The sequence below is a fragment of the Cynocephalus volans genome, chromosome 8 (genome assembly GCF_027409185.1).
Source record: "Cynocephalus volans isolate mCynVol1 chromosome 8, mCynVol1.pri, whole genome shotgun sequence".
Classification (NCBI taxonomy): domain Eukaryota; kingdom Metazoa; phylum Chordata; class Mammalia; order Dermoptera; family Cynocephalidae; genus Cynocephalus; species Cynocephalus volans.
Genome location: NC_084467.1, coordinates 146,937,965 through 146,943,964, shown reverse-complemented (window position 1 = coordinate 146,943,964; position 6,000 = coordinate 146,937,965).

Here is a 6,000-nt window from a genome sequence, read left to right as displayed (position 1 = left end):
GGAAAAGAATAAGTCTAGATTAACACAAAACTAGTTTTCCTTTCCCCCACCTCCAAAATAAAAACCACAATTTTCAAAAATAAAAAAGAAATGAAGCTTTTAGGTTTGATGAAATCAAAGGTATTCAGAATCAAATGTTATGCATTGTTTTAACAATTCATTAGACTAGTGATTCTTTCCTCTATTGCACCTGACATTCTTTTCAAAATATCACCAAACTCTGACATGCCATCATTTGTCAGAGATTGCTTGTCAAAAATGAAACATTCTTAGACTGTCTTTCACTAATAACAGTCTTGACAACTGTGAGAATAAGAAACATTTCACCCCTCCCATCTTCCTTTATTAGTGTCCTTTTCTGAAATGTCAACTTACAGAAATCTTTAATTTGTAGAGGATGACTCTATCAAACCAGAAACCCCCTGAATTCATAAAATGACCCAGCCCACTGAAATATCAGTAAGTTAAGAATGAGATGTGGAATTCATTATACTAGTAAAAGTCTATTTATGTTTTTTAAATGCTACCATCTACATTTCTTTCAGCTTGTAATATTTTCATTTGCAAAGACTTTGTATGTTCCACTTTGAAACAAACCATTAAATCATGTGGGAATTATTGCATAAATAATAAAAAGAACAGAGAAAAATTGGGTCATTTAATTTTCTTTAGAATGAAATGGATTCTAGATTAATCTTAGAAAGTTCTTTGGGGAGAAAAATTTATTATTTTGTTGTATAATAATCATAGTCTTTCTATTTATGATTTTCCAAAGTACCAAGGGTGCAACTTTATTACCTGTGTGCATATAAAGGTGCAATCATATTTAAAATACAATTAAATAAATTTAACGTTGTAAATAGCAATGTTTGAGAACACTGAGCTTTTAAAGAAACAAAGTTTTCAAATAAACATATTAGAATGTTATCATCTTATGTTACATTTAGCCATAAAAAATTATCTCTAAATACTTTTTCTTAAGTGCTTTATAATGTGATACTAGTGCAATTATATGGTGTTTCAACATGACACACACATACACACATTCATACATACAAAAATGCTGAAATCAACATCATTTATAATATTGAAACAGAAGAAGTAAGCCAAAATAAATGACTTGATTAAATCATAGCAGTTTTGTATTAGTCCATTTCTATTGCTTATAATGGAATACATGGATCTGGGTAATTTATAAAGAAAGGGAATGTATTTCTTAAAGTTTTGGAGGCTGGGAAGTCCAGGGGCCATGGAGTGTGTATGGTGAGGGCATTCTTCTGGGCGGGAACCCTCAGCAGAGTCCTGAGGTGGCGCAGGGTATCACATGGCAAGTGGGCAAGAGCGTGTGTTAATGTGCCTCTTCCTCTCCTTATAAAGCCTGTAGTGTCACTCCCCTGATAACCCATTCATCTATTAACCCTTTGATCCATCAGTGGATTAATCTATTCATGAGGATACCCTCATGGTTCAATCACCTCTTAAAGGCTCCACCTTTCAAACACCATATTGAGGATTAAGCTCCAACACGAGCTTGGTGGGACATTCAAATCATAGCATATTTTTATTTAGCAAAAGGCAACATAGCCATTAAAATAATGATATATACCTATATTTATTCAATAGCCAATTTTTGTGATACGTTACAGAATATGTGGACCAAATTTCTTTTGTATGTAGATGTATCAACATAATGGAATAGATATAGATCTCCAGTTATAGACATATATCCATAATCGGACCATTTTTCACCTTTTGTATCAGTCAGACTTCACCAGAGAAGCAGAACCAATAGAATTATAGTATATATGTGTGTGAGTGCGTATATACATATCTGTATATATGGGAGAGAGAGAAATTTCAAGGAAGTGGCTTACACGATTGTGGGAGGACTGGCTATGCAAGTCTGAAATCCTTAGTACAGGCTGTTTGGAACAGAAGACCATAAGTAGGCTGAGATCCATGCTCATGACCAAAGCTATTTTCCCACCAGCAAAATTTCTTCTACTCCCTTCAGAAAAATTTAGCCCTACTTTTAATGTGTTCCAACTGATTAAGGAAGGTCTATCCATATTATCCAGGATATCCTCTTTAGCTGTTTAGGGATTTTAACTACATTTGCAAACTTCCTTCACCACATCATCTAGACTAGTGATCAACTGAATGACTGAGGACTATAACCAAACCAAACTGACACATCAAAAAAGCCATCACATCTCTCAAGTAGCTATCATCTCTTGCCTGTATCGCTATAGTAACCTCCTAACTGGACTTCTTGATTTTGCAGTTTTTCTCGTTTAATCTATTATTAACACAGTAGCCATAGCAATCTCATCATTATCAACGACAGATTGTGATTGACGCTTCTCGGCTCAAATCCTCTGACAGCTTCCATTTTACTCAGAATGAAAGTCAAAATCTTTATTATTAAATATAACATAAAATCTTGAAGGCAGTAAGAAAAAAAGGACATAATAGGAAGGAATGAAAGATAAAGGGAGGGAAAAAGCAGAATTCTCATATGAAATTATTCAAGTCTTACGGCATTTGAGACATCTTTAAAGTGCTGAAATAAAAAAAAAAAAATCAATCCATATCTCTGTGTCCAGTAAAAAATACCTTTCCAAACAATTATGGCTAATTAATAAAGTATACATATGAGTAAAACTGAAAGACAGAAGAAATATGATACCAGAGTGCCAAATTTTACCTACACAATGAAATGGAAAACTCTGAAAAAGCTAGAAATGACAGTAAATGCTCACGGAATGTACACCAAGATAGACAGTATCCTGGGCCTAAAATCCAAACTCAAACAAATTTAAGTGAACTGAAATCATACAAAAGGTTCTCTTACCAAAACTTAATTAAACTAAAAATCAGTAACAAAAGAAATAGCTAGAAAATTTCAAATTAATTCTTCTATATATAACTCATGGTTTAAAGAGTAAGTCCTAATGGAAATTAGAAAATATTTTGAACTAAATAAAAATAACAAGCAAAATGTTGTTATGAATCTAAAGATGTGCTTAGAGAAAAATATGTAGCATTAAATTATTATATTAGAAAATATAAAGATTTCAAATCAATGCTCTATGTTTCAACCTGAAGAAACTAGAAAAAGACCATAAGATTAAGCCCAAAGCAAAAAACTAGAAACACAATTATAAAGACAAATGTAACAATCAATGCACTAGAAAAAAGAAAAATAAAATAAAATGTGTCAATGAAACTGAAAGCTGGTTCTTTGAAAAGTTTAAACAAACAAAATGCATAGTACTCTAACCAGTCACCTTTGGGGAGCAGGGGAGAGAGAGAAAAAAAGCAAGAAAAGACAAATTACCAATATTAGGAATGAAAGAGGGGATGTCACTACAGATCACTACAGATTCCACAGTTATTAAATTCACAATAAGAAAATATTGAAAAAATTTTATGCCCACATATTTTTCAACTTAGAAAAAATGAGAAAATTCCTTGATGGACACAATCTACTAAAGTCTATAAAAGAACGTATCAATAACCAGAAGTCATATTTATTGAAGAAACTGAACTCATGAAAAAGTCCCTTCAATAAAGAAAATTTCGAAGACAACTTCATTAGCAAATTCTACTACATGTCTAATGAGAAACAGTTACCAATTCTACATAAACTCTTTCAGAAAATAGAAGAGAAGAAAATATTTCATAAATTATTTTATGATGCCAGCATTACCATCATGCTAAAATCAGATGAATATATTGCAAGTAAAGAAAACTACAACCCAAATCTATTATTAAAAATAAAGCATAAATTCTCAACAAAATATTAGCAAATTGAATCCAGAAAGACAGGTAAATGATAATAGGTAGGTAAGTAGGTAGGTAGGTAGGTAGGTAGGTAGATAGATAGATAGATAGATTGATTGATTGATTGATAGATAATCATAACCAAGTGAAGTTTATGAAGGAATGCAAATTCAATTCAGCATTAAAATATCAATGCTAAAGAAAATAATGCATATTATCATCTCATTAGATGCAGAAAAATCATTTGGCCAAATTCAGTATCCCTTCCTATAAAAAACTATCAACAAACTAAGAATATAAGAAAAATTTTCAACCTGATAAAGGGCATTTATAAAAGCTTACAAGTAATATCTCATTTAAAGGAGAGTGACTTTCTTCCTAAGATAGGAACAAGGAAAGGAGGACTGCTTTCACCATTCCTATTAATATGGTGTTGATGACCTATATCATGCAATAAGATCTTTTTTTTTTTTTTTTTTAAAGATGACCGGTAAGGGGATCTTAACCCTTGACCTGGTGTTGTCAGCACCACGCTCTCCCAAGTGAATGAACCGGCCATCCCTATATAGGATCCGAACCCTTGGCCTTGGTGTTATCAGCACCGCACTCCCCCAAGTCAGCCACGGGCTGGCCCTCATGCAATAAGATATTTAAAAAGAAGTAAAAGGTACAAAATTGGAAAAGAAGAAATAGAATTGTCTCTATATTCAGATGACATGTTGGTTGTCTACCTTAAAAGAAATTACAAAATGCTATTCTGCCTAATGAGTTAAGCAATATCACAAGATAAACAAATGGTTGGGGGGCAGAGGGAGAGGGAATTACAGTATCATTCAAAATAGCACCAAAAATCCACCAAATAATTGTGAATTTAACCAAATATGTTCAAAATCTATAGGCTAAACCTGAAAAAATAATGATGAAAGAAATAAAAGAGAGCCTAAATAAATTAAAAGATATTCCATGTTCATGGATTAGAAAACTCAATTTTGTAAAGATGTTAATTTTCCCCCAACTAATCTGTAGAATTGAATGCAATTACAATAAAAATCCTAGATTAAATTATTTTTATAGAAATTAACAAGTAGATTCCAAAAGGTGAAATATCTGTGGCACCAAAAACAATTTTAAAGAAGAAAAACAAAGTTGAAGGATTTATGATACATGTTAACTATCAAAAAGCTGAAGTAAACAAAACAACATCATATTGGCAAAATTATGGGCACATAAATCAATGGGACAGCATACAGTCCAGAAATAGATCTATAAATGTGCAGGAAATTGATTTTCTGATTTCTGATGTTTGTACAAGGGTAGAAAAGCAATTTAATGGAGGTGGCAGTCTTTTCAACAGGTGGTGCTGAAATAAACTTCAACATGCAAAAAAAAAAGTATGCATCAAAACTTATAAAAAATATTAACTGAAAATAGATCTTAGACCTAAATTTTACACCTCAAATTTTAAAACTCCTAAAAGAATATTTAGAAAAAAATATTGTGGGCCGGCCCCCTGGCACACTCGGGAGAGTGCAGCACTTGGGAGTGCAGCAGTGCTCCCGCTGCAGGTTCGGATCCTATATAGGGATGGCCGGTGCACTCATTGGCTGAGCGCAGTGCGGACGACACCAACCCAAGGGTTGCGATCCCCTTACCGGTCACAAAAAAGACAAAAAAAAAAAAGAAAAAAATGTTGTGAACTTGGGTATGTAATTTTTTAAAACTATGACATGAAACGTGATCCACAAGAGAAAAACTTGATAAATTAGACTTCATACAAATTAAACATATCTCCCCTTCAAAAGCCGTTGTTTCAAAAATAAAAAGACAAGTCACACACTGGGAGAAAATAGTTGTGAAACATCTCTGATAAAGGCAGAAACCATGGGAAAGACAACATTAGTGATCAGTCACAAGAGGTTAGGGTTGATTTGGGAGATAGTTGACTGCACAGATGCATAATGGAAGGTTCTGCGAATAAACAAATGTTTCATATCTTGATCATGGTGGTAATTCACAGCAGTATATAGTTATAAAATATTACATAGCTGACTACTATGGTAAAGGGGTAAATTTTACAGTATATGAATTTATTTCTAAAGTTTTTTTTCTGTCTGTGTATTAGAAGAGTGATTGTTTATTCTTTCTTTTCCCCTCATTTTTAAATAAATGACTGATTACTTGAATTTTAACACTCAATATTGTCAGTTATAAGTT